Source organism: Haemaphysalis longicornis, unplaced genomic scaffold, assembly GCF_048455015.1.
Source record: "Haemaphysalis longicornis isolate Haplotype H1 unplaced genomic scaffold, Haemaphysalis longicornis Haplotype H1 scaffold_2, whole genome shotgun sequence".
In the NCBI taxonomy this organism is placed as follows: Eukaryota; Metazoa; Arthropoda; class Arachnida; order Ixodida; family Ixodidae; genus Haemaphysalis; species Haemaphysalis longicornis.
Genome location: NW_027526295.1, coordinates 212,322,706 through 212,338,899, shown reverse-complemented (window position 1 = coordinate 212,338,899; position 16,194 = coordinate 212,322,706). Strand labels below are relative to the sequence as shown.

At 48.7% G+C, this 16,194-nt stretch overlaps 1 pseudogene; it reads right to left on the bottom strand.

Annotated features, from left to right (window-relative positions):
- Positions 1-296: 296 nt before the first annotated feature.
- The window catches only part of LOC144168486 (uncharacterized), a 50,562-nt pseudogene continuing 34,664 nt past the window's right edge, over positions 297-16,194 (bottom strand).

Here is a 16,194-nt window from a genome sequence, read left to right as displayed (position 1 = left end):
TGTCGGTAGCGCTGTTATTATGAACATGTACCAACTCGCCCAGTCTTCCGTTTTAGCTACAATTATTACCTCACATGATATATGTGAGATAATAAATTCCCTGATATGTCGATATTCAGTTCGATAGTAACGCCTCTAAACTCGCGCGTTTTCTAGAGGGCTGGTTGCAACTGTCTGCACATAGTAGTAACAAAAGAGCAACAGTGCGTCCACAGACCTTCGAGGTTTGCTAATTCGCGATTTGAGGTCTGCACTCCCTGTAAAACATGCAAACAGACTTCCTCATTGTACCGCTTTCAGTCGAGTTGCTTGCTGCTGGTCCAGGCGTCCAACCAATGCGGGGGTATCTTGGCGGCCATCTCGAAGTACATCATCAGAGGTAACCAGGCGTTTTCGGACAACAGGTACCTAAAGGCCTGAGCGACGCATGTAGGTGAAGTGCGCCCGCTAACAGGAGTGTAGAAGACATCGTTGAGGATCACGGCTCGACGGGCGTGAACGCACGGTGATTTTTCTGAAGCTGTGCGATGAGAAGCCAAGCATCCGATAGACCGTAGAGAACGTGAAAGTATCCGGTGCCGTCACCGTTAGGTAGGATCTAGTCCGTGGGCGACGTCGTAAGAATCTCCAGTGTTATGGAAGGGAATGATGTCAGCCAGGATACGAAACTAGGTTGTTCCTTGTCGCCTCTCTGGATCGTAAACGTCACGGGTAGAGCGTGGTGGGACGGGTTGGAAGACCGCGACAAATCCTGGAAGCTTTCCTGCAGCAGCCTCAGAGAGGTCGAGTTCCCTCGGTGCACCCTGAGGAGAGGGTAGGTGGGCTCTTGGAGCCAACTGGACAGATTTCTTGCTAGTTCCAAGGCTGGGTCCAGAGACAACACGACATCCTCAGCAGTCGCTGTCTTCTGCTTGAAGTTCTTGAGAAAGTTGGTGATTTGCCTCGAGAAGATGGCCGGTGTCAGTACTCGCTCAAACATGCGCATTACTCCATAATGTTTCCAGACGGCTGCACTCAGGTAAATTGGAACTTGTTCCGCACTTAGAGCTTCTGCTATCGGCCTAGGTTCTCGATAGAAGGCCATGGAACTGAGCACTCTAAGACTGATCAAGTCGTCAAGGCCCCACGTCGGAAGAGGAATGGCCAGAACCTTGTAAGCATAGTAGGCAGGCAGCGTCACGGTGAGCCAGCGGTCATATCCTCCCGCAGGACGACTAAGACGCATCGAACCACATGAATACTACATGACGGGCAAGGGACTCGACACAACTACTTTTGCTCGGGTCAAGGTAGTCGAGGGCCGGGGAGCAGACGCGATTCGGATCCTCCAACATAATTACACATCCTTTGGCCACCACGTTGGTCTTCGCAGTGGCTACAACCACCACATGGAGGTTCTTGCAAGGAAAATCTACGCCAGGCGATTGCTCCGAAGCGTTGAATATTTGACCGGCAAGGTCTGCGACGCTGTCAAGTCCAGGTGACCACATGATGACCCGCACCGCAGTGACGTTTGTCAGGTTGGTCACAAGTAGTGCCAGCTGATCCGGTGGAATGGCGGTTGTTCTTTTAAAGATGCAACTAACGCGGTCACCAATGGAATCAACGTCCTCGCAGTTGATCGCGGCCGCTGAAGAGATGGCTACGAACGAGTTTTGCCTAACCACGTTAATCGAGGCGTTGGCAGGATGCGGATATTTATCGGTGGCCAGCAAAAGGACATCTTCGTCTTGTCTCATGATCCCGCTAAAACCTATTGTGAGGTTGTAGCTGTTTCCGGTGACGAGGTTATTATAGGTAAGCCTGAAATCGACGAGCTCGGCGTCCTCTCTCGTGGAAAAAATCATCTCGATGTCTTTTCCATCGGCATCGCTGAGAGAGGCCCCTTGATCACCGCATTCGCCGAATGCATCGTCACAAGTGTTGAGTCGCGTGTGCATTCCATCACCACGGTTACCTCAACTTGGAAAAAGCGGTGATGTAAATCCAGCTCGATGTTCAGGTCGTAGTGAATGGGACGAACGGGCAAATCGCGACTCAACAGTGTCAAACTTGTCTTAATGTGCCCCTTTTTTTATGGGCGGGAGAGATCAGAAAAACGATGGCGAAGAGAGCGAGTGGTTCCGAGATGGCGCACAGAACGAGTTTGACAGACTACCGTACATGGCCGCAGAACGTAGTGTGCTTGTAGCGAACCAAATTCGTTCGTGAGCTAGAGTCCAAACACTTTGTCATGTTGCTACTAGTCAGGAATGGTTGGTTTGCTTGTGAATGTAACCGCAGCGGCACCATTGCTCTTATTCTTCACTCTGCAGGTTGGTTTTTCACGTTGGCATGCGCAAAGCAAAGATACATGCCCATGTGGCCGATGTTATCACGACAAAAATTATGGGATCATGGCAGTGGTGATAATGATGACGATGGGTTCATCAGGTTCGCACTATTAGAAGACAAAGATTGGCCCTGGTTCACTATTAAATACCAATCAGACTATAAGCCACAATTCTCTTTTTTAATGAGTAACCAATGAAAATTTATGGTTGCACTGAGCACCTTCTATTGGTCCGCGTAGAGGACTACTCTTATTAGATTGCAGTGCCACAAAGAAATCTTGTTCGCCACCATTGCATGCAGGTGTCGTCTGGAGCTTTAAGGCTGACTACCTGGACCGGAGACAATAGTATTGCTTTTACCATAAGAGAATATGAATGCCCGGATTTGATAAAAGTATGTCTGTTTTTGAGTATCTCACGGCATGTTCATCATCTTCATCGTGACCAGCTTCTCCGCGAAAGCAGAATTGCCGTTGCGGAGTTAATAAAACTAACAAAAAAAAGGCGAAAAGCTGAAAGACCGAGCCATGCCATTCATTTTGCCGTCATATTCGTCGCCAACACCAGACATAGCGATTTTGAGAAAACTAGAAAACTAAATCAAATTCATAAATGCAATTTTTAAACAGAGCAGAACAAATAGCTGGAAATGGGGGCCTGGTATTCACGCTAGAAAAACTTCGTGAAAAAAAATTACTGAAGCGTAGTTGGTTCATGTGGGCATGACACTCTCTGGCTAGAAATAGTACCTATTCCGCGATGATCTTATACAGATTCGTTGTACGTGCGCAAACAAGCATAATTTGGCTCATTTGCATCGCTAGGAAAGGGCAAATTGGTTCTGCTTGTTCTCTTAACATCTGGGAATCAGAATTCACTTTCCATGCCTATCGCCCTTCCCCCCAACGGTGCGGCGCCTGTTCCTCCTCTCGCACCGTTGGTGCTCGCGGAGGGTGATTGAAAAACCTGGACGCATAGACGCGTACCCACTAACGCAATTTACTTGTTCGCTTGGAACTCTATTTCTATTCTCACGAGCCAGTAAATAAAATCATGCACCTCCTCCGTCTAACGACAAGGACGGTTGAACAGGAAGCTTCCTCTTGATGGATTCTTTGTTTGGCCAATCACACTGCCCAAGTATTTCATACTCTGGAGGTGCGCACCACTGTTCTAGAATACCCACGGTAACTCTCGGGTGTTCACTCCGGGGGCCTAAAGCTGGGGTTTGGGTGTACGGCGGGAATCGGTACCTGCTACTTGGCCTTCGCTTCGACCATGTCGAAACGGAGGAATGGGATATGCGCCGGCTTCGTAACGCGAGGGACTCACGTTTGATTCCAGCCACAGGGAGAGTTTTTTTCTTTCGCTTCCCCCACGATCATTCATCATCATCGTCACAGAAAGTTGACTTCCTTGCAGGGTGTACTGGCGTACAACGGCATCAGTGAGGGCACTAAAGTGTCGCTTTAATAACGTTTGCTGCTGGAACTCCGTGGCGTACGGTTAGAGCCGTGGGTTTCGAGCCCAATTGTTGTAATGTTTTTCGCGATGACCGGCAATTCTTTTTCGTTGCCGTTCTTTCTGCTGCGACATGTTCTCTTAGGTCAGTTCTATGCATTCTCATCGAAAACAAAAATAGTTTGGTATGTTTTAGGTTGGTTCTGTCTACCAACCCGTTTAGTATAAGTTGTTCGATTCTGTTAGTACAACGCAAAACAAGAGGCGAACGCGGGGAAAGCCTTGACGGCCAGGATTGTCAAATGCGTGGTCGTGGAGGTCATGCGCATGCCACGCACGAAACATACGTTGCGCTCCTCCAGTGCGCAAGCGCGCGCGCGCTGGCATTGCTCATCCCTTCTGCTCTCTGTACTATCGTATGTTCTACCCCGTTTCTTCAGCTTTTCGGAGGCTTCAGAGTACAAACATAGATTTCTTGGGGTCAACCCTACAATATTTATACTACTAATAACAATGCTTCCGTACTAATAATTGTCGTACATCACTTTCAGTGGCTCGCTGGGTAGACGATTTCTTACTCTCGGCGTCGCTCTGCAACATGATTGGCGAGGTCGCTATAACCAGTTACCGCTTCGTTTTAAATCCATACACTTTATCATTTTTAACTTATGAAACACACGCCGGCGATCTGTATTTGAAACATTAAACGTCATGGTGTTCAACGCGGATTGCGTCCACTGAAGGCACGGATATTATCCAAATGTGGCCTTGTAGGCGGCCGCTTCGTTCAAGAAGCTCATGCACGACGACGGATCGCGTTTACATACGCTGCACATTGCAATTGATGTCAGCTGGTTCGAGAAACATTTTATATTCTTAGACAGAGAGCTTTAGTATATCTTTCTTGCTGTGAGCAGTCAGTATTCTTGTGCACTTTCCTTCTGGCAGTTTTATTTGTATATTTAGTTGATTTCTTTCAGCGGGATTTTATTTTTATAAATGAAATATTTTCACTGTACCCGCTGAATCCCCACGCGAACACGCTTAATTCACGCTGAATATGAGTGAAAAGGAGCTGTGGATTCAGCGAGGAAACCACAGCTTTTACTTCGACATAAGGCAGCACTGGTAGTGCTACTTGTGCTACTACTGCTAGTGCGTTGCACATCTTCTACAGAGTACGTATGTACTTCATCCCTGGTTCCAGGGGCACCATGAAATTGTGGATACAACGAAGTCCGGACTCATCTGATCAAGTTATATTGCGTCGGGCGCCTTTTCGAGAATTTATAATTTTGAATGGGGGTGACTTTAGTTCCTCTTTTATAGCCATTTTTAAGTAAAACCTGCATACAGAAATCTGCTTCCCAGCAGACCCCTCTCATCATACAGATACGTACCTGCCGCTCTGTTCTCTGCGAAAATGACAAATTCCGGCTCATTCAAGCGATGCCTGAATTGATTTGTCGCGTAACATACCCTACACCCTACGTATGACTTAATACGAAAGCCAGCAACAAACTCGACATAATGCTACGGCAAGCCACTAAGACAGCCCTGGGGCTACCGTCATTCACCATAACTTAACACGGCGACGGCGACCTCCTCACCTCCCCTTCTCAGCTTCCCCCCCCCCCTCCCCCCCCCCCTCTCCGGCCACCACGCAAGGGTTTACAGGACATCTATGCTGCGGGATCTGGTCCTGGAGCCTTCTTTACTCGCACCCAGTTCTGCTGTGGAACAGAGCACCGTACCTGGGTTCTGAATGCTGATAGCGCTCGGCGTTCATATGTTTGCTTCATGGAGCATTTTCAAATCTTCCAAGCGTCCATTTATTTACATTATCCTTTTTCATGTGATGCTGTCATGTATCACCTTCAAGCGGTAGCTAGCCGCTTTTCGCCTGAGGGACCCCCAACACTGTTGTTGGAAATAAACTGATTTGACTGATTTGACTGATGTGAATAAATGTTGGGCTGCTCCCCGCCTTGGATCACGCTCGCCACATATGTCTTCAGGCAAACTTCCCCAAGAATCCTCTGAGAGCATAGGCAAATAAAGACGCCTCAGGCAGATCTTTCTCATTTTGTTCGTTCACTGGGTGCTGAGTGCCGATGATTTGGTGTAAACCACGGTTTTTTTGTAAGCATCCACTGCATCCCCTTTTCACAAATTCTCGCTCTGTGTGCCAAGATTGTAGTCAATGAAGCACTGCCTGTTGGAAACGAAAGTGAGGCCTCTCGGCCTCGCGTGCAGGCCCAAAGCGCCCGGAAGCAATTTTCTCCCATAGAAGTGTAGACGCTGAAAAATGGGACCTCTACGGTGGAAAAAAACATCACGCACAACTTTTCCCGCCACTTTGGTTTAACGAGGTAAAGCGGCGTTTAATTAAAGCAGTGCAATTCATTTTCCCGGCCACCTCCTACGTGTCCCAAGTGGCACGTATCTACTATAACTCTTCCACGCCAGCAGGAAGGCAACGCACGTGCCGTGTTTGCCGCAAGCTCCTACTTTGGCTCACGAGATTCCTGTTCCACAAGACGGGGCAGAAAGCGAGAGTTTCAAGAAGTTTACTGATTATTCCACGAGAAAGAAGAGAGGCCGGCACATTGTGCATCTACCTAGCATGCAGAGGTGGAAGCATACTGGCACTTTCCCACAGTGGCGAGTCAACTGAATTGTCTTTTCAATAATATGATTCCTAAATTATAAAATTTAAGATAGACAGGTTCTACTCTGTAAATCTGGTGGGTATTTCTGACAGCCTAAAGCCAGCAGCGCATACTTCGAAAATCAACTTGGTTTTGTCTTTAGCTGACTACCTGCCTCAACGTCAAGTCTTCGTCCTCATTGATGTCAAGTACCCAGAATATTCTGCACCTAAAACTCGAGTTTTTACTTTAGACATGACGTCAAAGTGACCGAAAAATCAACCTCCGAACCCAGCTTACCACACCTCTGTGCCATAAACGTATTCTTGTGCTTCAAAGCTCGCTTTTGTTTCTTTAAGATGCTATCGCTTCGTAGGTTTAATCTGCAGTGGATGGAGGTCATGTCGCCACCGTGCGACCGAATTTCGAGTTGAGATTTCAATGCGCATTGCCAACTATTTACCACCGTCATCCCACAGAAAACCGCGAATTAAGGCTTTATTTATTCTGCCGCAACTCTTCACCTTGCGCTGCACACCCTCTTTTTCGCGGAAGGCTGTGTAAGACGCTCTCTTTAATGGACGCCTATTTAGTCAATTTTTTTTGGAAAACCTTCACGTCACGACATAGCATAGTTAAGGCATCAATGGAACCAATCATATTATCCATCCACACAATTTACCCTATAGGTTCTTATAAAACGTGCATAAATAAAGCAAGAGGTTAATACTGGCATAAACACTGTACCTAGAAAGGTAATATAATCTGTATAGAAGATTAGGTCGGGCAGGCATTTTTAATGTTTCCAACCAGTGCCCTTCCAAATGCCGAACCTGTTGGTTGGTGGGGGTAAGAGTTTAGAACGTTCTTTTCAGATCAACAGAGAATAAAATGATTGAAAAAATACGTACTGTAACGGCGTTATTGTCAGAAGCCGTGAGCAGATTTTCCTTTTGCGGGTGGTAGAAGCGGTGGGAGGGTTTTACGCAACATTTCTTGCGTAAGGACGGGGAAATACCAGCCGTGTCGGTGATGTGTGGTTCTTAAACCAGTTTCCTGAAATGGTCATTGTTTTGAGCTGAAAAGAAGGCCACAAAGGCTGAACCATCTAACGGCACTACCCGCGTTCATCTGGAACACACTATTTCCACTCTCTACCTTCACCCTGTGACCTATGATGTGGGAGCATACGCACACCCAGCCTCACTCAACATGTAGGAGCAGTTAGCGGGCCAGCTGGACACGTGACCGGCTCTGGCCCCTCAGCCTAGTCACACTGAAAACAGTGCAGAGAAGAGGCCGGAAGAAGTGACAAACTTCTTCCATCCTCGTTTCTGCGCTGTTTTTTTTAGTGTGAATAATGTGTACCCAGCCAGCCCACCATCAAACCTTCAGCCTAGCGTAGCCTGTAGGAGAGGGCACTGGCAGCCGGCGCAGATCAGGGGTCCCGTACTCTTCCCCACTCAATCACTGGGCCGTGCATCTCGGTAGCCGCCTCCGATGAGCTACACGGACCTTTGGTGTTTTTTTTTGTTCGCGTCTGTGGTTTGGACCAAATCCTGTGAAAGTTACATTTAAGCAGACCTCTGTGTGCGTGTCATGTGTGCGTTCCTGTACCTGATAATGTTTTTGTCGCTTTTATTGATAGTGCGTGTGTGCATTCTTGTGTGATTACGTGTCCTCACTTATGTTCAGCCTTCATGCTCCCCACACAGAGTAGCAAGCTATGCGCACAGATAGGCTGAATTCTCTGCATCATTAAAGTTCCTCTCTCTCCCTCTCTCTCTCTACATCTACCTTTCGCTATCTCTCACCGAACTAAGTTTTTCCGGGGACTTAGAACACTGAAACACAAAATATTCGACTGCGCCGACAACCCCGACCTTCCTCACCTCAACCCCTCCTTTTCCTCTGTGCTATTTCTATTGCTGTATGCTAGGTACCATTGTCCAACTGTCGAATTTCTGACGAGAGAGCACTCGTCAGCAGTATGTAATTTGAATGAGTCAACGATATAAGGCGCTTGGTAGCGTCCCATTCTGTGTCGGCTTTGTGGTGCAGTGGGTAGAGCACCATGTACACGGCTTTCCGCCCGCAACGGAAAACGCAAACGGAAAAAAGGCCCTAATTTTACTATATCCTTTATTGCAAGTGCATTTACTTTCTTTAAATGCTCAAGGCTTCCGCAGCCTTGACAAGCAGGGAGAGATCATGCATTTTGCGCGAGCAATGAAAGTTGATGTTCTTTTTTTGCAAGAGTGCAATTGTCGCACCCCGTATGATGTTAAATTATTTAAACAGCGTTTTCAGTTCACGCCTTTTTTTCGCTAAACGACTCTATGGCCTCAGGCGTTGGTGTTGTCTTTTTGAGTGCTTACCTTCGTGACAAAGCACACATAACATTTGGCTTTGACGGCCGGGTAATTGCCATTGGTTTTTACCTGTTCTCACACCGGGTGAGGGCAGTTAATTTGTATGCGCCTGCACCGCGCCATCTTTCCACCAGTTTCTTTCTTTCGCTAGACATGTTTTTGTTGGATGCCTACCCAACATTTCTAGTGGGCGATTTTAACTGTGTTGTTGACCCGGAGCGAGATGTTAGAGAGCCAGGCCGGGGAAGGCCGTATAGAGGTGCGAGCGCGTTGCGCGACCTGATGGATCAGTTTCGCCTCAGCGATGCGTGGGTTCATCTACACGGAGACGTGTTTGTTGCAACATGGTCTGGGGGTCGATCGGCCAGTCGTTTAGACAAATTTCTTTTTCTGCCCGAGTTAAGTGGCTTGGCAGAGAGTTGTGAAGTGTTTTCCTTCCCAGAGGAGGCGCCCAGAATTTGAGATCACGTGCCAGTTTCGGTGAAACTAAAATCCCATACAGGTGATCCTAACCCCCATTTGTAGCGAATGGATCAATGCTCGCTTACTGATGCCGTTAGCGCGGCAGGAATTAGGGTTTCTCTAGTGGATGAAAGGAACACGCATCAAGGGGAAGCCGACTGGGACTGCTTGAAAGCTGGATGGCGTACACTTCTTAGCCAAGCAGGGCGTGAGCGCAAGGTTCGCATCACGCGTGAACTAAACGAAACCCTCAGAAGGTTACGAATAGTTAAGAGCGCGGATACTGTAACGTTTGCTATGCGAGACTACATGGATCTGCTAAAGGCGCGATACGAGCGCCTTTTGCGCCAATCGTCACGCACGGCAAGCAAAGCGTTCGTTTTGGGGCGCCCAGTTTCAGATCCGCCTGCCTTAAGGCATGTTAAAGCAGGCTCAATAGATCAGGCATCGCGTGTTCAAGTTACATACGTACAGTTACCGAATGGTGCACGGAGTACGAATAATGAGGATATCTGCAGGACGTTTTCCCAGTACTTCCAAGAATTTTTCAGTTCAAAGAAGGCTTGCCTTGATGAGAACAGCTTCAAAAATCACGTACGGAACTTTTGCGGGGCACTGCCCAGCGTCCCTAGCTACTGGCACGAGCGTCTCTGTGCCCCTGTCACGGCGGAGGAGCTATGGAAAGTACTGAAAGATATGCGTGACTCCTCCGCTCCTGGTCCTGACGGAATCCCGGCGGGGTTTTACAAAGTGTTTTTCCCGGTCCTCAAAGAGCAGATGCTAAGTATGGTGAACGCATTCTTGGCCGAAGGAAGGAAGCCCGACTCGTTTCGCGCGGGGAGGGTAGTTCTTATAGCTAAGCCCGGCGGCGATCCTTCAGAACCGCATGCCTACCGGCCGATAACTCTGCTGAATGCGGACTACAAGCTGGTAGCGTCTGTGCTGGTTAAACGCATCGGCATGGCACTCCCGTAAATAGTTAGCTTAGCGCAGACGTGTAGCGTCCCCGGCCGCCCTATATTCTCGGCGCTGACACTAACTAGAGACCTCTTCGCCTTCGCCACGCGGACGGGCATCTTCGGCTATTTTGTCTCGGTCGATCAGGCGAAAGCCTTCGATCGAGTCGAGCACCAGTACTTGCTCGCCGTTCTGGAAAACTCCGGCTTTCCTCGGGACTGCGTGGCAAGGTTGGGGGCACTGTACACGGACGTGACATCGCAGCTTTTTGTGAACGGGCAGCTCACTGAACCCTTCCCCGTCACTCGTGGAATAAGACAGGGTTGCCCGCTGTCGCCCCTCCTCTTCGCCCTATGCCTTGATCCGCTTTTGAGTCGAATAATTGACTCCCCTGCCATACGCGGCTTCCCGTTGCCTGGCCAGGGCCAGGTCAAGGTCTCGGCGTACGCGGACGACGTTTCCCTGTTCTTAAGAGACGAAGACAGTTACGCAGCGTTTTTACGGTTTTTCACGGAGTACAGCGAGTTGTCTGGTGCTCAGTTGAACAGGGGTAAAAGCAAGGCGCTCCGCTTTGGAGCGTTCGCGTCGGACCTGCCTGGCGGCATTGAATGGGTTGCACGAGTGAAAGTGTTGGGGGTTGTCTTTCGCGAGTCGGGCGAAGTGGCGAATGAGACCTGGAGGCAGTTGAAAGGAAAGGCGGAGGCGCGGCTAGCGGTAGCTGCATCCTTCGACCTTTGTTTGCAGGAGCGCAGCTATGTGATAAAAGCCTGTGTGTCGGCAGCCTACTACTACGTAGTGAGGGTGGCGCGGCCACCACGGCATGTACTCAGGAAACTGGGAACAATGCTCGGCTCCTTTTTCTGGGGTGGGAAAACTGAAAAAGTGGCCCGCACATGCTTGCGACTTCCAAGCAGCATCGGCGGTTTCAGTATCCCCTGTTTAGAAACTATGAGTAGTCTCCTCGCAATAAGGAACTTGTGCAACCTATCGAGTGATGAGGAATACCCTGGGCGAAAGCTCTGTGAGTTCTTCCTTGGCACTGACCGAGCATTGTTTTTTGATGGTGTGCTGGTAGGACCGTCAGCCGAGCAGCTACCCCCGTTTTATAAGCACGTCATAAAGTCGTTCAGAAATTTGAGAAAGCAACTCCCTGACATTGACGTCCTCAACACACCGCCGAGTAAAATTTGCGAAACCCTCGCAGTGACGCAGCTCACTCAGGACCAGCTCCTAAAGAGCAGGGCGGTAAGGTGGAAGCAGCTGACGGCCTCATTTTTACCGGCCGACGTCAGAGATTTCAGCTGGCAACGCGGCTGGGGGGGTCCTGCCCACGGCAGACCTCATCGCAGCATGGGGTGTGGCACCCTCCAACAGGTGCCTACAGTGCGGGAAGTGTGAAACCCTGCAGCATGCGATGTTCGATTGCCAGGTTGCAAAGACCTACTGGAAATTGTTATCTCGGATGTTTGGACACAAACTCGACGCACGCACAAAGTCGCGCGACGCATTTGTTCTGTTTTTACTGTGCGTTGCTGCCTAGATCATCTGGAAAAGGCGCGGCTTTGCGGCTCTCAGAGCGCGACCGCAAAAGCGCATGTTTCCAATGCTTCGAAAAATGCACTCGCGTCTATTCGATCACCTGGAGGTTGAGCTCGCCGCGCTGGGGGAAGAACAGTGCCTTCAGCGGTGGTCCACTCGGTTTATCCTTGTGGTAGACAAACAAATAGAAGTGTCTATTCTACCCTATTGACTGTTGTATTGATCTTGACGTATTCTTATGAACTTTCGAGGATGTGATCTACAGTGATCTTTCAGAGTAATTGTGCTTCTAATAGTGTGTGTACTAGTGAACTATGGAGAACTGTGGAGTGAACTGTGTGTGTAGTGAGTGGTGTAGTGAGTGAAGTGATACATGCAGTTTGTATGGTTTAGGCGACCCGTGTAGTATTTAGCACAGCGGGTCTTTGTATCGGCGATTAATAAATTTTCTTGAAGAGGACGAGCCTTCAGGGCGGGCGTTGGTGAACTTCCTGATGTGTGCTGGTGCATTTGTATTATGGCGAAATCGTGTTGCCGCGTGTCTTCGCACCCGACCCCAACGGCCGATTTTTCCATTGTTGTGGCCTGTGCGGTCAATCCTTATGAATAACTTAGACAATGACTTGGCAGTTCTAAGTGAAAAAGCGTTCCTGTTACGCTGGTCCACGCGTTTCATAGCGGTCAGGAATAACATCCTGAGCATCACTATTGTGCCGTACTGACTTTCAACGAGTTTCTGAACTCTTTCTTTCAACACATGTGAACTTTTTGTGCATTGATTTCAGAGTAGCTTAAAGGGACAGTGAAGTGAGTTTGTCAAGCTCCTGTTTTTCCTTACACTGCGTAGACTGGCTCAAATTAACACACTTTTCATCGTTTATCCGGTTGATATAAGTCGGTAATTATTTTACAAAGCGCGAAAGAAGAAAAAATGCCATGCGCGGTTTGCGGTGGCTGCACCAACGAAAGGCTGTGACGACGGGAGGAGACGCACCGTGATTGGACGATATCGAAGGTTAGCATTCAAACAAGTCTCGGTTTCGGTTCTGTAAAACAACATGCTTGACATCCGACGGCATCGTTGGATGGGCATTCTCGATATCCCAGTAATCGTCGTACCGCGCTTGTGCCGTGTTGTCGGCTGTAAAATGCATAAGATAAGCCTCCCAGGACGGCTTGGAATCGTAGCAATCACTAGCCGAGGCCTACGCAGTGGATGAACGCCCTCCGCGTCCCCGCAGACGCTCAAATGCCATGCCGTTTTCCCCCACATTTGGAGCTAGCCTCACTCATGCCTGTATCGAAAAAAGCGCGTTCGCACCAGGCCAAGGGTCTGTTGATTCTGGCCTTTGCCCACTGCCCTCAAGCAGTCGGTGCTTATGGCAACAGCACGCAAACGAGAACTCGCTAGCGCGTCAGTGTCAGCCTGCGCGCGTTCTGTGAACTAGTTTACCGAACAGTTTACGTTAAGGCCCAAAACGGGTGAACTCAGTACAGAAAACATCGGCCGAAAACGAAAAAGTCAACTTATAAAAAGAAAAAAGAACGTACCCTCCGGGATTCGAACTCTGCTGCTGACCTTGGGAATATAAAATATGCAAGCATAACCAGTTTACAATTTTATTTAGTTTACGATTTCAAGCAGATTAGGTGACGATTTGTTGTATTGCGCTAATGCAGTAAGCGTCCCCTAAATTTCCACAATATCTCACGTCTAGCAATTGCATTTCTTAGACGGAGAAGCATTCGCAGATGTGTGGTCGTGCTGACCGCTGTGCTTGTTCACCCAGCGCAAAAAAGTGCTTCCTGCTCCCTAGTTTTAAGCTGTACGGTAAGGTTTCAGTTGATTTTATTTCCTTAGTACCTATATTGACTTCCCTGACTCTTCTGCAGCCATCAAATGGCCTTGGAATTTTTACTAGCGTACCAGTCAGCGAAGCGTCGCATGTGCACTTGTGCAGCGCTTGTGTGGAGCGAACCGGACTCGAAGCTTGATACCGTGTACAAACTAAAAAAGTAAAGGAAAGCACATTCTTCCATTCACAAACGTGTCGTGGCTTAGTTTCAACTGAGCGAGCGAATTGCGACGACCCGTCGGTGGCCGGCGGATTAAACGCTGGGCCGACTGACTCTGTGAGCCGACTGAGTCGGTGAGCCGTGCAGTAACGCAGCCAATTGCCAGCTGATCTCTTCTTGACGTCACACAAAAACGCCACAGGAAATGGGCGAAGGTTCAGAGAGAAGGACAGCATTTTAAAATTGATTTTTCTATTAAATAAGTTCGCGTAAACGCGCTCAGAGTGGTCGAAACATGGCCTATGGACTCCGGAATACAATTTCCGCTGGTAATCCCGCAATGTTTACAAATCACATCAGTGTCCCTTTAATTGTTTCACCCCCACAGAGAATTGTTGTGCAAAGTGTAGGCTTCCCGGAGTACTTGGAAACTGATTGGATTTTTTTTTTCTGTTTTTCGGGCAGCGCTGTTGCCACTAGTCGTTGCGTGCTGATATGTGGTTTATAATAAATTCTCTTTTCACACATTGCACTGAGCTCCCGTTGACCCCTGCCACTACACCGAACTGGGGCAGATGGGGCATGCCAATTGCTTAAATCCGGTCCAGCAAGTACGTTGCGCAGCTAACAACAAGCTCAGCACATATACTAACATACAACAATAGTGTATCATCAGACTGCATGCACCTGTATGCAGTAGGAATATGCACGCTCTCTCAGAACATCGGAATGCAATGTGGAGAGAGAGAGAGAGAGAGAGAGAGAGAGAGAGAGAGAGAGAGAGAGAGAGAGAGAGAGAGAGAGAGAGAGAGAGAGAGAGAGAGAGAGAGAGAGAGAGAGAGAGAGAGAGAGAGAGAGAGAGAGAGAGAGAGAGAACTCTTTAATATGGGCTGGAGAGGTCAGCTCTGCTGGCGGCATTGCTTGCTACGCCAGATACGGATGATCACAATGCAGTGAGGGAAATGTGAGAGATTGGGAAGCCAACATTTAGAGTGACGACAAATAAAAAATGACAAGCAATGAAATTCAACAAAGAACGCTTTAAATAAAGTTGAGTAAAAAAGTTGAGCGAATGGCGCCGAGGGCAAAAAGCACCTAACCAAAAAAAGGAGAAAAAAACGTGCATGACGATGCAAACGCATACAGATGCAGCCATGCGCACAATTCAAGAATTACAAAATGATCTCTAGTCCAGAACCACGTAAAAAACGCAGCATAACTTTTGTCCCTAAACATGAGTCATTGTTGTTGGCCCGGGGTCCAAGGAAGTGACCCAACTGAAGCCTTGTTCCACGTCGTACACGAGACAGGCAGCTAGCCGCTTTTGCTCGCGCAGCGGCCAATCGCGGGCAGATACACTACAAATTCTCGGTAGTCTCGCTCACAGGGCACGCGCAGCAATGTGGAAGTCCTATATACATCTATATGCGAATAATACAAAATGTCATAATTCAACACACATACGATGACGTATATGCAGTGCAAGGCATAACTCATAAAAAATTGCTTGTGCGCGAATTCTGCTAAGCCCGCCAATGGGGAAGTTGGACTCAAGAATCCCGAGTTTCAGCGGCGAGAAATTCTAGTACAGAGCAAACAGGCAGTCCCGGGTCGTTGCTGCGGGGTGTATCACGATTGCCCCACGCGCACAAGTCCCGTCGCAAAAGCCCCGCGACGTTAGTCCCGAGTCTCAAATGCGCCGCGAGCAGTGGCCGCGCGTCATAATCACCGCGTGCCAAAAGCCCCGATGCCAGCTTCCACGAACCATCCTCCTGGGGCGATATTATGGCGCCTCATTTTCTTTTCAGTGTCTCTTATTTTTTAAATTAGAGTAAAGTAATGTTTGACGATCTTCTCCATAAAATGATTGCGTCTGCCGCTTTTCCGAAGTAGCGCTGGGACGTTATGCCTTAATTTAGATGCGTGTTCAAAGTACGATAACGCTGACCGCTACCCCTCCCCCCCTCCCGATTCCCCGATTCGCTTGACCCCGTTGCTTAAGCGGTGACCATGCAGTGCCTGCCGGAACGTACAAATCGTCGCCGTGGTATCCGAGGGTGGCACTTCGGCGGGCCACAGCGGGTTTAATTAATTAATTAATTATTAATTATTTGGTATTTGCACGACATGGACTCGGAGGACGAAAGCATTAACCCCTGTGGGTTAGCATCGCTTGCGGCAGGAAACGGAGCAGGTGCGAAACCGCGTATTCGGGAACTTAGCTCGTTTAGAGTCTTCCGGGCCCCGAGGTGACGTAAACGGATGCTTTCTGGTCGCCAACACCAGTTCACGACCATCTGGGCGCTGCATGTTCGCATCGAGCAGTAGAACAACTGCGCTACCAGCAACTGAGCTTTACTTCGTACAGTCGGCCTCAGTTCCCCCTTGGAAAAAATGTTCGCC